The sequence below is a fragment of the Oculina patagonica genome, chromosome 13, assembly GCF_052425735.1.
Source record: "Oculina patagonica isolate OP01 chromosome 13, crgOcupat, whole genome shotgun sequence".
Lineage (NCBI taxonomy): Eukaryota > Metazoa > Cnidaria > Anthozoa > Scleractinia > Oculinidae > Oculina > Oculina patagonica.
The window spans coordinates 9485627-9499260 of NC_135770.1; the positions used below are offsets into that span (position 1 = coordinate 9485627).

The 13634-nt window shown below is 40.5% G+C and overlaps 1 pseudogene; it reads right to left on the reverse strand.

The window, feature by feature from the left end:
- Positions 1-1981: 1981 nt before the first annotated feature.
- Positions 1982-3400, reverse strand: LOC144635717 (tyrosinase pseudogene; annotated as a pseudogene).
- Positions 3401-13634: the final 10234 nt, after the last annotated feature.

Genomic DNA, 13634 nt, shown 5'->3' on the forward strand with positions numbered 1-13634 from the left:
AGTTTAATTCTGTGTATAGGCTAAAAAATTTTCTTCAGACGTAAAGGAAAAGAATCAACTATAAGGTGAAATTAACGTTTTAATAAATGATCGAGAAAATAATATAACATGTTGAGTCAGCAAAATTTTTAGGTATATAAATGGACTCAAAATGCAAAAACAAGAAATCACGGATGAAGTATCAAAAACATTCTGACAGGATAAAATAAGCGATAAATCCATAGCCTTCTTTACACTTTATTAGCTTTAATTATTTTAATAGACTACTTTCTGTGACAATTGTTTTGGAAAACTTATTATCTTCTTTTAAATTCCACAGAGTCCAGCCCATACAAATCATAAACTTCATAACTTCATGTTAAATTTGGGACAAACTCCTAACACACAATCTTGAGATCACTTTGTATCAAAAACCATATTAAAAAAATTCCATAAACATTTCTCAGCTTACTGGATTAGTTTAAAATGCGTAAGAACATTGTTCGCTTAATTACATGTAGCCATATATTTTGTGATTAAGTATCTTTGTACATATAAATGAACTCATTGGAGCAGACCAAGATTGATTGATTGATTGATTGACGTTACACCGGAAGTGGGTCATGGTACAGTCATATATGGTACTTCTCGAAATGACTTCCGGACAGCTATAATAATGACGATAATTAAGCAGACCGAGAGAAGTCCGGCTAAAATCCCTGTGGCAGTTTTCCACTCATTACCACTGCACTTGTCTGGCTTTTCGACGTCGGCTGCTGCTAACCTTGTAACTGGGCATTCCCCTAACGAAGAACCTTCTGTAACCTGGTCGCCAGGAGATCTACCTGAAATTTGATAAATATATAACAACATTTAGAGTCTAAGTCGATCCGCACTTGATTTCCAATTAAGTTCCTTGAAATAGCTATCCCGGCATTCATGGCATTCTCGTTCCCAGAGCCCACGATCCTTCTGAGGTCCCCGGCGCAGACCAGAAGGATCGTGGGCTCTTGGAACGAGAATGGGCAAAACGGGCAAATGAATTTTTTTTTTTTTTTTTTTTTTTTTGGGGGGGGGGGGGGGTGGGGATAACAGCGGAACGTGCCTGCCACCGCCGTCTTAACCCTTTAAGCCAAAATATCCACATACAAATTCTCCTGACTGATCTCCTTACATTTTCTTATTGTATTAGTTAAGAGTTTGTTTAACAATCACAGCATTTTTCTTTTGAAGATGCTGGTAATGGAATACAGTGCTTAAATGGTGCGATACTACCACTTAACTTTGAAATCCGTCGATGCTAAAATGAGTAAACGAATGCCAAGTCCTTGCCTGAACAAGCTATGATTATCTTCGTGGCAAAGTAGGTTACTATAGCAACAGTGTAACTTGTCAAATACACCCTTACCGTAATGATTCGATTTAGCGCCCTCCTTCCAATAAGCGCCCCCTTCCAAATAAGCGCCCCCCTTCGAATGTGTTTTTGTCATTAAGCGCCAATAAGCGCCCCTATTCTAATAAGCGCCCTCATTCTTATTAGCGCCCCTATTCTAAAAAGCGCGCCTATTGTAGATAACTGCCCCTACTGAAGTCATCGACATCGAATAGATAACCTCATGAACATATACCATACCGTACATACATATATTTACTGCTAAAATGAATAACTGGACTTTCAACAATTAGTTACTCTTACAGTTCCTGTTATTGTTAGCCATTTTAATATTTATTAAAGTTTTGTTTTGAACATTTGGTTGTTTCGCAAAAAATTAAACGATTAAGCGCCCTGTCTCGCCGATAAGCGCCCTGTCTCGAATAAGCGCCCTGCCTTGAAGTGCAAAAGTATATAAGTGCCCCAGGCGCTAAATCGAATCACTACGGAAATTTTAGTTTTAATCATAAACCCCTTCCCTTAAAACTAAAATTTGTTTCTTGTGTTGTAATAAATTAAAGTATGCTCGTCAAATCCCTTGCTTTTCAAAGATATTTAGCAGAAACTGATTTACATACCATTCTCGTCGACTCCCTCGAAGTCATATCCAAATGAGAAGGACTCTAAGAACAACTCTTCATGGGTATACACGGGGAACAAAGGTACGATGACGTCACCTCTGTTGTGTCCAATAGGAGCTTCCGTCGCGGAGAGAGCGGAGGCGTTTTTCTTGTACTTTCGAAGCCACTTTTCGAAGATTTGATCAACGAAGCAGTGGTGAAGTGGAAAGATGGGATCGTTTGAGGATGAAGGAACTAAACCCATGGTGCCTCCAATTACAAGATGAACTACATTGTGCAGAGAAGAATACCCGGGTGGCAGACGATATCCACTAGTCGTGTTGACATTTCCTTCAAGAAGGTTTCTAAAATTGCAGCTAGACTCTTTGCTAAAGGGAGGAAGGTCGAACGATTCAAAGCCGAGAGCGAACGCCACATTCTTTTTGGTTGGAAAGGACATAACGGAACCATCTTTAGCTAAACGTTTACCAGGGAATCGCTTCAACTTGCCGGTTTTGACGCTTGGATCGCAGATTCTTGTGTCGTTTGTGACAGTTGTTTCTGGTGTGTAACAAATCGTTTCCCAGTCCTCGAAATATTTTCCTACCACGTCACCATTTGCAGAAACGTTACCCAGTAGCTCTTCAGAGCAAATTTCACACGTCACGCCACTCTCCGTCCAATCCCAAAATGGTAATGCATAATCTTCGTCGCCCGATATTTCTTGCATGATTCTTTCCCAAGCAAGCAAGTACAGACGATGCCAGGTAGGGAAGCCTTGTCCATCGTGAGCGAATTCCATATACAACGTATTACCAGGCGATGTAGAGTCCCTGCTTGCTGTGTAATAGTGCAGCCAAACGAACAGGTCGTGTATGGACACAGGAGTGAAAAGAACGGTTGGGTCGCCTCCACTCTTGATAGTGTCATCTATTTCCTGGAAGGGTGCCGCTGTCACTAAATAATCGCTCTCCATATATCTGGTCATGTTCATGTACACCATGAATTTATCTTGCTCTTCAGGGGATAACTTAAGGAAGTCTTTACGTATCAGCACTTTCTTCTGATTGCATTCTTTGCCATAGTAACTGTACTCGCATTTGCTGCAGTCATAGCCAGCGAAGTTACCCCTGCACTTACAGCTTCTCTTGAAGACCCCTCTCGGCCAGTCATGGCGATCGTCTAGCTCGTGCCTCCTGTCATAGTGTCTGTATCTAGCGTCCCATTTCCGTACAGTCAGTTCAGCACAGTACCCTCTCTGTGCGTCCTCGCCACACGGTTCTTTGTATCCGTCAGGGACTGGACAGCATTCTCTCTTTTTCAGGCTGTCAATATTCACACAAGGCTTGGGAAACTGGCCTTCGACGAGAAAAATGGCAACTGCTGCCAATAGCAAGAACTGGACAAGAACATTTCTCATCTTGACCATCTAAGTAAAATTAAAGAAAGAAGGTAAAAGTTACTATTGTCAGCATTTTCACCGAAGCTGTGAGCAACACTTAAAAAAAGTCCGCTCTTTTGGTTACCTGCTAATGCAGACCCTACTTACGGTAAAAGTTTCTTTCAGCAGGCGAAACACGAGTCTACGTGATTCTATAGCAGGCTAGTTTTGCAAATACACCAATATCGTGATGGTATAAAATACAGAAATGAACTAAAAGGTTCAAGAAACTTTAAGGTCATTCTCCAGTATTGCATTGCGCATCCCTACTGCGCATAATTTCACGCGTGTTTAGCGCGCGCACATTACAAAATGGCAGCTTTTTCTTTACTGCAGGACCTCGCCAGAGAGGAAAATCGTCATTTTCTCGAAAACGAGCGTGGTGGTCTATCATTTTTTTCTGTTGTTTGGAATTGAGTAGTAACCCTCCTTCTGTAAAATAAATATGGACCAATTCTCAGTGTAGAAAAAGAAACAATTGTTGGAAACGTGAATTTAGCAAGCAATCGTGACTACAATAATAAGGATTGAAAACATTATTGAGTATAAACAGTTTCTGGTATAAACGAGGTGCTGTTAGCAGTTGCTCCTAAACAAGCATGGGCGCCCTAATTTTTATTTCAAAATTTAAGTTCCTATAATAAAAACAATCAATAGGCAAAGTTTGACAAAAATCTCAGTGCAGGTTCTATTTCAGTGGAATTACCCTTAACAGGGCTGCTTTTTTGCTACAAAAATGAAGTTTAACTGTTTTTGGCTTGAGCAATTTTGCGTGATGCACAACGTGACACTCCCTATGCGATACGTGTTAGAGTACATGCAATAATGTCTCTAATATCGGGGGTTCATCCAACCTCGTTCGCAGGGCTTTCGATCCTTTTTTTCGTGAAGGACGGGCGGTAGGTCCCGAGAGGAGTCATAAATAAGACGAGGGACTTTATTGTCTATCAGTTGCATCTGACAGTAAAAGAATAAGGTACAAATCGTGCACACGTGTAGCATTGGTACACGTGTAACCTATGTAATTGAATTGTTACACGTGTAACAGGGTACACGTGTAGTATACTTAATAAATTGATACACGTGTTGGCCAGTTTCTTTTCTCGCTGAGCACTTGTAGATTGATTGGTTTAATTGAATCACTAAAAGGCGCCGGAAAGTAAGGTTGACGCATGCGGTACAGCCGGATGTGTCACTGCCACTACCAGTGTATTGAATTTTAAAAAGCATTTTGTCTCCCTGCCAGTCGGTTTTTCTTTGTCTAACGAGACTGCAAAACAGCAAAACTAGTCTGTTCACAGTCCCCTATTTTTCCGTGAAGTCGTAGAGATGGATCATTTAGTCCGACGGGCCGCCATATTGGTTCATGAACGCGAGCTAAAACTGGGTAGAGTGCAGAAACCCCGTGGGTAGGCTTGCAATAATTATAGCGTGGGGATGGGGGTGGGGGGGGGGGGGGGAATAGGCAGACAGTTGCTCTTTTGCTGATCGTAAGAAATACGTTTTTGACACTCGCTTCAGACCTTTCGTTTCAACACCGCGACCGTTTGCAAAAAATACGATTTTTACGATGGTCTAAGAAACACAGCTAAGAAAAAGGGGTACTAGTCTTGCGTGTGTCGAAAGCGGTGATGTTTCATTTTTACAAAGTTTTGTCAAGACGCTTTTATGTCAATCGTCAAAACTGACAGACTCGTCACTAACAGTCGTTGATCCTGAAGTCAAAGCGATGATAATTCTTTTGTCCAGATCTTGTAAAACCCAGATCGAAATGTAAAATTTCCTTATCCATTTCTTTAAGACATGTCCGCTAGAATCCATTCACGTTCTTAGATCGACCACGTTTCATCGTTTCAAAAAGCTGTGGTTGATTTTTGAACCCATTACTCTGCTGAGATCAAGTCATCGCATGTAACAGTATCATACATTTGAGGATTTTGTGACACGTCCGGCTGTACAACAAGTGTACATCTCTGACCAGTTTTGACCAGTTTTCACCAGAGGGAATAACAATAACAATACACATTTTCAGATCATATTGGAAACATTTATGATCATGACCCACTCACAGACCAAAACGGCTCAAAAACTTCGTTCACAAACAATTCTGTAGCTTGGTTGATATCCTTTTGGTCGTAACGCAGCATGCAGGATTAAAAATGCGAAAGTTATGCGGTTATCGAGTGTAACCTTTTTTATAAGAACGTTGAGGCTGAGTTTGGCCAAATTTTTAAGAACGTGCTAAGAACATACCACAGGCTGACAGTCAGATGAGTTAAGAATGTTTCTATTTTGCCCATTGTGAACCTCTCTGTTCTGAATGCTTTTTTCAAAGCCAATTACCGAGAGTTTATAATTATTTGGAGCCGTGCGACATCTTGTTGAATTGTTCGCGGCACCAGATCTAGAACACGTAGCCTGCGTAGCTGGCGGGATTTATATTATACCGAGTGCGCGTGCTTTGTTTATGGCGAATGCAGAAAGAGGGAACAGCGGAGCCGCGAGTTCGGCTTCGCCGTTTACGCACGCGGGCTTCGCGGAGCCGAGATCGAGAGCAGGCCGCGCATGCATGTCAAAAGCAACTTGAAAGGTTGTAGCGAAAACGAATACACCAGGTTGATACACCACAGTTAGTACGCGACAAAGTATGTTCTTTACATTGTTTAAGAACCTTTTCAGCTTCAAATCATAAAAAAATGTATAAAGAACGCTCAGCCTCAGCCCCAAATTAGACGTTCTTATAAAGAAATAGAGTGTAACAGAAATTGTTCGATTTTTGATAATTCGTAGTTTGTGAATAATTTGTTGTTTTTAATTACGGACGCGAAAAATTATGAAGGATTGACGTAAAATGCAATAAGTTTTTGGTAAACTAAAGCAAAACAAATGTTGCCAACCTCTTGCGAATGAACTATACTGACTTAAAACGTATAAGTCCAAGATAAGTATCCTTAGCACAGATAGCAAAGAAACTAAAAAGAATAAAACGTGGGTGCGAAGCCCAGGGTGCGAAGTTATGCAATGGTTGCGCAACCTTCGTGTAATTGTTTTCAGGTCTGTGTTGAGGATACTGTACTTTTCTTTCTGAGCTAGGAACAGCGTAGCGTCCTCCAAAGATGATGCGGAGTATTGATTGATTTCAATTTTCAGCAGCTTTTCGTGCTATAGCCCCCTTTTACTGATATAAAGGGTACACGGCCAGTGACGAGCGCGCACTTGCGATACGATGGGAATCGGGAACAAAAAAACAGTACAGTCGAATCCCAATAACTCGAGCCTTCAAGGGAAATCGAAAAAGGTTCGAGATTGTATCGGGAGTTCGAGCTATCGAGGGTAAAATTAGTAAGAAAATGACCTGAAGGGGAATCGAAAAAGGTTCGAGATATCGGGAGTTCGAGTTACTGAGGGTTCGAGTTATCGGGATTTAACTGTACATACAAACAATTTGAACTGCTTACCTCAGTAAAACTTCAAAACTCTTCAGGATGTCAGTATTCAGGCCAACTTCTTATAGTTGTAGAATTGTTTCTGTCACGTTTTTACCATCAATACAAGAATGGACACCACCGATCCGTTCGTTCCAGGTAATGACGTTTAAAACAAGAAAACTGATTCCTTAACGTACAAGATAAAACCTGTTTTTGATAACTCTACTGATAACGGATCTCGTCCAATCAGAACCGCTTTTGGCTGGTATACCCACTGTGATAATAGTAACCTGCGATCAGGCGTTATTTTTCTCGCGGCGGAGGGGTCAACGAAAAAATGAACGCCTGATACAATTACTTGTCGAGTCGTCTGTAAAAAGTCCAGAATCTGGACTTTTTTCTGATTGGTCGACAGGAAACAAAAGCAACATTAGAACTCTATCCTGATTGGCTAATTAAGTTCAAGTCTAATTTTCGGTCCAAAATTATCACGTGTAGTTGATTGTTATCATGGCGGGTGTTGAGCGGAATGAAGCGAGTTCTTCTAGCTTTTAGAAAATCTCTCAAGGGTTTTGTTCACAAAACATTTAAAGACAAACAAAGGGAGTGTATTTGACGAATAGTTTGTGAAAGAAAATATGTTTTGGCGGTGCTTCCGACGGGATTCGGCAAGAGCGTGATCTACCACCAATGGTGTCAAAAGTATTACATCACACCACCAAAGACGCCAGACGATCGTGCCAGTGACGAAAACTCCCGAAAACTACGACCTTCAAAATGTCTCACCTGAGCCTTACACAAAATCAGCCTTTGCAAAAAACAAATTTTTAAAACCATCCGAACAGCTCGTTCAAAAAGGGTAATTCAAACACATGTTTGTGAGAGTAAAAATATAATTTGAAGGCGCTAATCACGCTTATCTGATGGCATCGCCGACATTCTCGACGACGTTGACAGATATTCTAATTGTAGAATAAGTAATTGTATAAGTAATTGTATCAGGCTTTCTTTTTTTCCCCTTCCCTCCGCCGCGAAAAAAGAAAGCCTGATCGCAGGTTATGATAATAGCTTTTCTGGTTTATCAGAAGTTTTTCGAATTCCCTTTTCTTTTTGATAGAGATCAGATGTTTATTACTCTGGACAGAAATCCGGATAACGACTGCAGTTGCATCTGATAAAATACCTGAATATCCCACGATATGTCATTATTGTTTCTCCAACCAAATTGAAAAGGCAACTCGTTTTTGTTTTGTTGCAATCGATCAAGAAAAAAAGCATTGTTTCCCATGGAGTTTTTTCTTTGGCCCGGGTCGCACCCCCGGGGTAACCTGCGATCAGGCGTTTTTTTCCCTTGCAAAGATGAGAGAGGCATGATCTCAAGTTAGGAGCGCGAGGGAAAAATAAACCGCTTGTAGCCAGACCATTGTTCATGCTCTACCGCCCACTTTTTTGATTGACATGAAAGACTGAGCGCGAAAACAGGTCTCAAGTATCAGTACTGCGAAAACAGTTGGTCGATTCGTTTGACACCTCTAAATCTGTAATTTGCCAAATTTTTCGCTAGTTCAGTTAGTTTTGCTTCATTTTCATTAGTAAGATATCCTTAAAGCTTTAAAATTTTCGCTCTGGAAGTACAAGGTCTGACAAATATTCCGGCTGTGAAAATGTAGCCTGCAGAACAGACGGTTTATTTTGTGGGTCGAAGCGCGAAGTGCGAGTTTTTATTTTTTTTTATTTTTTATTTTTCCTTCGCGCTTCGCGCTCGCCCCCCCACGCGACCCGCAAAATAAAAACTCGCATTTCACGCTACGACCCACAAAATAAACCGCCTACCGTATTCTGCAGGCGCGAGACGGTCACGCAATCAAATCAACGCGTGGCCGTCTCGCAATCTAGCTGAAATTCCCAAAAACTACACAGGCGTCACAGACGTCACAGGCGTAAGCTAGCATTAAATTGAAATTCGAATTTGACGGACTTACGCGGCTCCTGCTGTGTGTCCACTGTATTGTTACAAGCCTTTGTAACATTTGTACATTTGCTGTTAGCCTGTTCCAGCTCTGAGATCCTGGAACAGGCTAATTTGCCGTGCACTATTTCACCCCCCCCCCCCCACCCCCTTAGGGACAGACCATTAGAAAAGTGATTGGGGGGGACAAAAAAAATCATGCAAGCCAAAATGGCAAGAAAAAAAAATTCGTGCAAAGGGGAAAGCAAAGAAAAAAATTCGTGCAGAAAGAAAGGTCCTATTAAGCACTGAAAATACCTGTCATCATTTAACACTTGATGAGATAAATTATTTGACGAAATATATGGTGGAGAACGCTGAAAATAGCATTTCCAAGCCTAGAAATTTCAAAATGTTCTGGGGGAGCATGCCCCCAGACCCCCCTAGGTGGATTGTGATCATAACATTCGTTTAATGTGTTTCTCTCTCCAGTCTGCGTAGATTGCTTACCAGTTAACTCATTTCTCAAACAGATTGCAAAAGATGAATGAAGTGGTTTTAGTTCCTGTTGTCAATTCCTGTCAAATATGATTTCTGCAGTAATTATTTATGAATTTCTATAACGTATTGTTTCAGTTTTTGCATATGTTTATGTCTAAGTTTTCCCATGGACTTAACACGGAAATATGTGAAAAACACAAATCTACTATACGAAGTGAGAAATTCATCCTGCTTTGGTGTGTTACGAAGCGAAAGAAGATGTACCTGGAATTACAGTGTCCATTAGGGACACAGGGTGGTGTATGATTGGGATCGCACTTTAAAAGCTGATATCAATTCAAAAATCTCTAATCCATAACAGACAATCAAAAAGACTTTTTCCTTACTAACTATTTTTTTGTAGAAAAGGGGTGGGTTATGTAATTTCCAATCCCTGATCAGGGGTGGGTCAGTCAGTTTTGAGCTAGAAAGAAGGGGTGGGTCACATATTTTTCAGCCTCCACTTTTCCAATTGCACCACCCCTTGACCCCCCTCCCCCCCCCTTCGGTACTTATTGACAGTCCCTGAAATGAAATCAATGAACAACAGCATTTTTAAAATATTTAAACAATTATGCAAATAATCAACAAAGTAACATTTGTCAAAAACATGGTATAAAGTAGCAATACATGACATTTGTCTGAAAAAAAAAAAAAACATTTGTCTGAAAAAAAAATTCCTGCACAACAAATGGACAGATAAAAAAATCCGTTCAAGCCGACTTTTCTAATGGTCCGTCCCTTATAGCGCACTTGGTTTGAGGCCCATCTACCTGGAAACGAATAAACACATCCGGCATCCGGTTATTGCCCCCCCCCCCCGGATATAAGCGCTCCTCTGCTGGATGCCCGGGGGAAGTACTCCCATCAGTATGGGCTATATAGGAATGTGCCGCTCAACAGGGTATACTTTTTTGCCTTTGCTTTTTCCCCAGAATCCTGATTAAGCACGATCAAGTATAGCTACGGAACTCTGCTCTCGTCGCTTGATCTTCAAGCCACAAACGAAGTCAAGTAAACACTCGTGACATTCTCTGGTGTTTTTTTATATCTATTTATTAATTATTTCCATCGTGCATATTCTCTGGAACAGGGTACCTATATTTCCAATGTTTGTATATAGTCAGGTGCCCAGGAGTCCAAAATGTGACACCCACGGGCATTTTCGTCTGATTTTTGGCAACATAGCTATTTTTACTAAATCGAGTACGCTGATTTCGAAAATCAATGTTGCCAAGCTTAATTCTTGCGTTAAGATGATGTTTTGATGCATTTAATAATGACGTCATGGTCCAAATAAGGAATTTTCTTTCCTTTAGCTATTTTAAGCAAAATTCATCCAGAAATTCGTTCAAATCATAATAAGTATACTGTAAAATGATTTTAAGAATTTTCTGATAGTTTTTATACCGTTTCTATGAATATCAAGCTGTCCAGTGAGAATTGACCACGCCCTCTCATAAAAATTCACTTTATCACGGGTATAGTGTTATCATTTTGTTTATAAATTGTAATTGAATTGCTCCACAAACATCAGCGATGTTTGACATACACCATAACGACTGCTTTTATCCACAAAGAGAGTGGCAAGGAGAGACAGAAGCAAGATAATGAAGCTGAGAATTCTCTACATTCCACACAACAAAACTCGGGTTGTTCTTGTCACGGACAAATGAGACATTGCAAAAAATTGCCAAGAAAGATCTCGTGACTCTAGAAATAAAACAAGATCTTTCGATTGGACAGGCTCAGCTTGAACGATTCGTGGAATGGAGGCTACTATCTTCAGACAGAGAGAAAGAACGGGAACGGGAAGAAGGGATGGAAGACAAACTTTCGTGACCCTGTTCGAAAGAATAATCCACCTCTATTTGCCAGCCTTTATGAAGTTAAAAGTGCTGCAACTAGCCGCAAAAAGAGAAAGACTTTAAATTTGCATGGAAACCAGAGTATTCTATGTTGTCTAGTGACGGTGTATGAAGGCAGGCGCGAGATTAACATGCAAGCCATATTGTAGCATCTGAGGTATAATGCCGGTGCCACTGTTTCTCGCAGAAATGAACCCCACAAGTGTGAAACAAGTCAATTTTAGAAGACCTTCTCAGAAGAAAAGGTCAAGTGCCTAGAGTCATAAGAAGATAAAAATCTTCTTCTTTTTATGCCTAGAGTCAGTTTGTTCTTCGATGGCTTCGCCCTGGTGGTAGCATACTAATTATGGTGGCAGCTATTGGCAAACCAAAAAATGCAAATGCTTTCGGTGGGTTTGCGGAATGTTACGTGAACACTATTTTACTGGATACCAGAGGATTGATGTGTTACTCGATGGGAGGCACATCATAAAAGCAACGACAAGAAGTCGACGCTCCGAGAACACGGCGCGGCCTGTGAGCAGAGTCATTGAAGTACATAAGAGAGGTTCAGTTGCGGCCGATGAAGTGGCGAGCATTTTTGGCACTAGGAGACAACAAAGCGGACTTTGCACGGATTCTCTCAGATGAACTTATCTCGCAGGCACTGACTCTGCAATCGTAGTATATCTGGTGGTTTTTCATGCGAAGTGGATTCTGCTCAGATCCTGGCCTAGATGTAGCCTTTTTGAGATCCAACCAAGAGGAAGCCGATACGAAGTTTGTTCGTTATGCAGTCAGTCATAGCGGGCATGTCGACAACATAATAGTTTCCACTCGAGGCACAGACTTGCTGTTACTTCTCCTGGCACATCGATCGCGCTAAGCTCTCATCAACAGTGTGGATATGGGCAGGAACTTAAGAGAATCCAACGTAAATAACTTTAGAGGATGTCTCAGCAAATCTTCCTAATAACTCGTCAAGTTCATTGTTACCATCTCACACCTTCACCGGCGGTAACAGCACCTCTTTCATCTGTGGAGAGTTTACACAGAGCACTATGTTCTTCTCTTCTCGGTCGGCGAAGATGTCCTCGAAGCTGACACCACTACCTCCGCAGAAAACGTTTGTTGAATGTAAGAAATCCGATCTGACCACTGGCTATATATGTGCCTCTTCGCTATGAATTTAGAAAAACGCATGCCATCTGCACTGGGCTGTGTAGATGCACCAAGACCGACGCTAATTTCTATATCAAACTGCGCTAAAACGCTTTAAAAAGCAATATATGTTCAGTGTTTTTAAAAAAGTTTAGAAGATATATTAAAAATATTTACCGATATTGATTAAAAATATTATAGACAGATTTAAAGCTGAAAGCAAGGAGCAATGTTATGATCATTTTGAATTCGTTAATTTTACATGCGTTCAACCAAAGTCTTTATCATGAGCCTATAACAGACAAAGTGCATTGTGAAATAAGTTAGATTCAGCAATATACAAGACAAACAATAAAGTTTTATCTCTAACTATAACAACGATGATATATTACGGCATTAACTATGATGTTATTTCCATTTATTTTACCACAAAACTTAAACGAAATGCTGAAACAAGGGAAACTCGATATATGAAAATTGTAATGGCGTCATTCTTGATGCTCGCTAGCTCGTAGCTTCAGCGTGGCACGACGACAATATTTTTCTTTCTTATTGCAACTATAGCGATTTGTTAATACAAAAATCGCATTTGTTCTTTGACAAAATAACAAAACTACACCCGTGATAAGGTTCCCGCGATAGGGTGAATTTTGTTTAAGAGGGCGTGATCAATTGTCACTGAAGGGTTTGATTTTCACAGAAACAGCGTAAAAACTCTCAGAAAATTCTTTAAATCATTTTTACAGCACACTAACAATGCTTTAAATGAATTTCTGGATGTATTATGCTTAAAATAGCTAAAGGAAAGAAAATTCTTTATTTGGACCATGACGTCATAATTAAATGTATCAAAACATCATCTTAACGCGAGAATTAAGCTTGGCAACATTGATTTTCGAAATCAGCGTACTCGATTTAGTTAAAATAGCTATGTTGCCAAAAATCAGACAAAAATGCCCGTGGGTGTCACATTTTGGACTCCTGGGCACCTGACTAATAGAACAGGGTCGCAAATTCACCTCTGGAGATCTCTGGAACAGGTCCAGGGTCTCCAAGAATCAGGGGCACACCCCCGTACCAAATTTTTGGGAGTACCCCCTTTTGGATGTTGGATGACAGTCTGTACTAAACAGGGCGAAATGTTGCTTTATTATTAATTTTAACTTAAAAACGGCCCTTAAACAAAATAACATTTTTCCTCGTGGAATCCCTATCCCTTTCAATTAATAACTAGCCATGGTATATTGTAATTCCTGAGTTTTGATTGGTTAACAGGCAATGGTATATGAGCTCTTCCA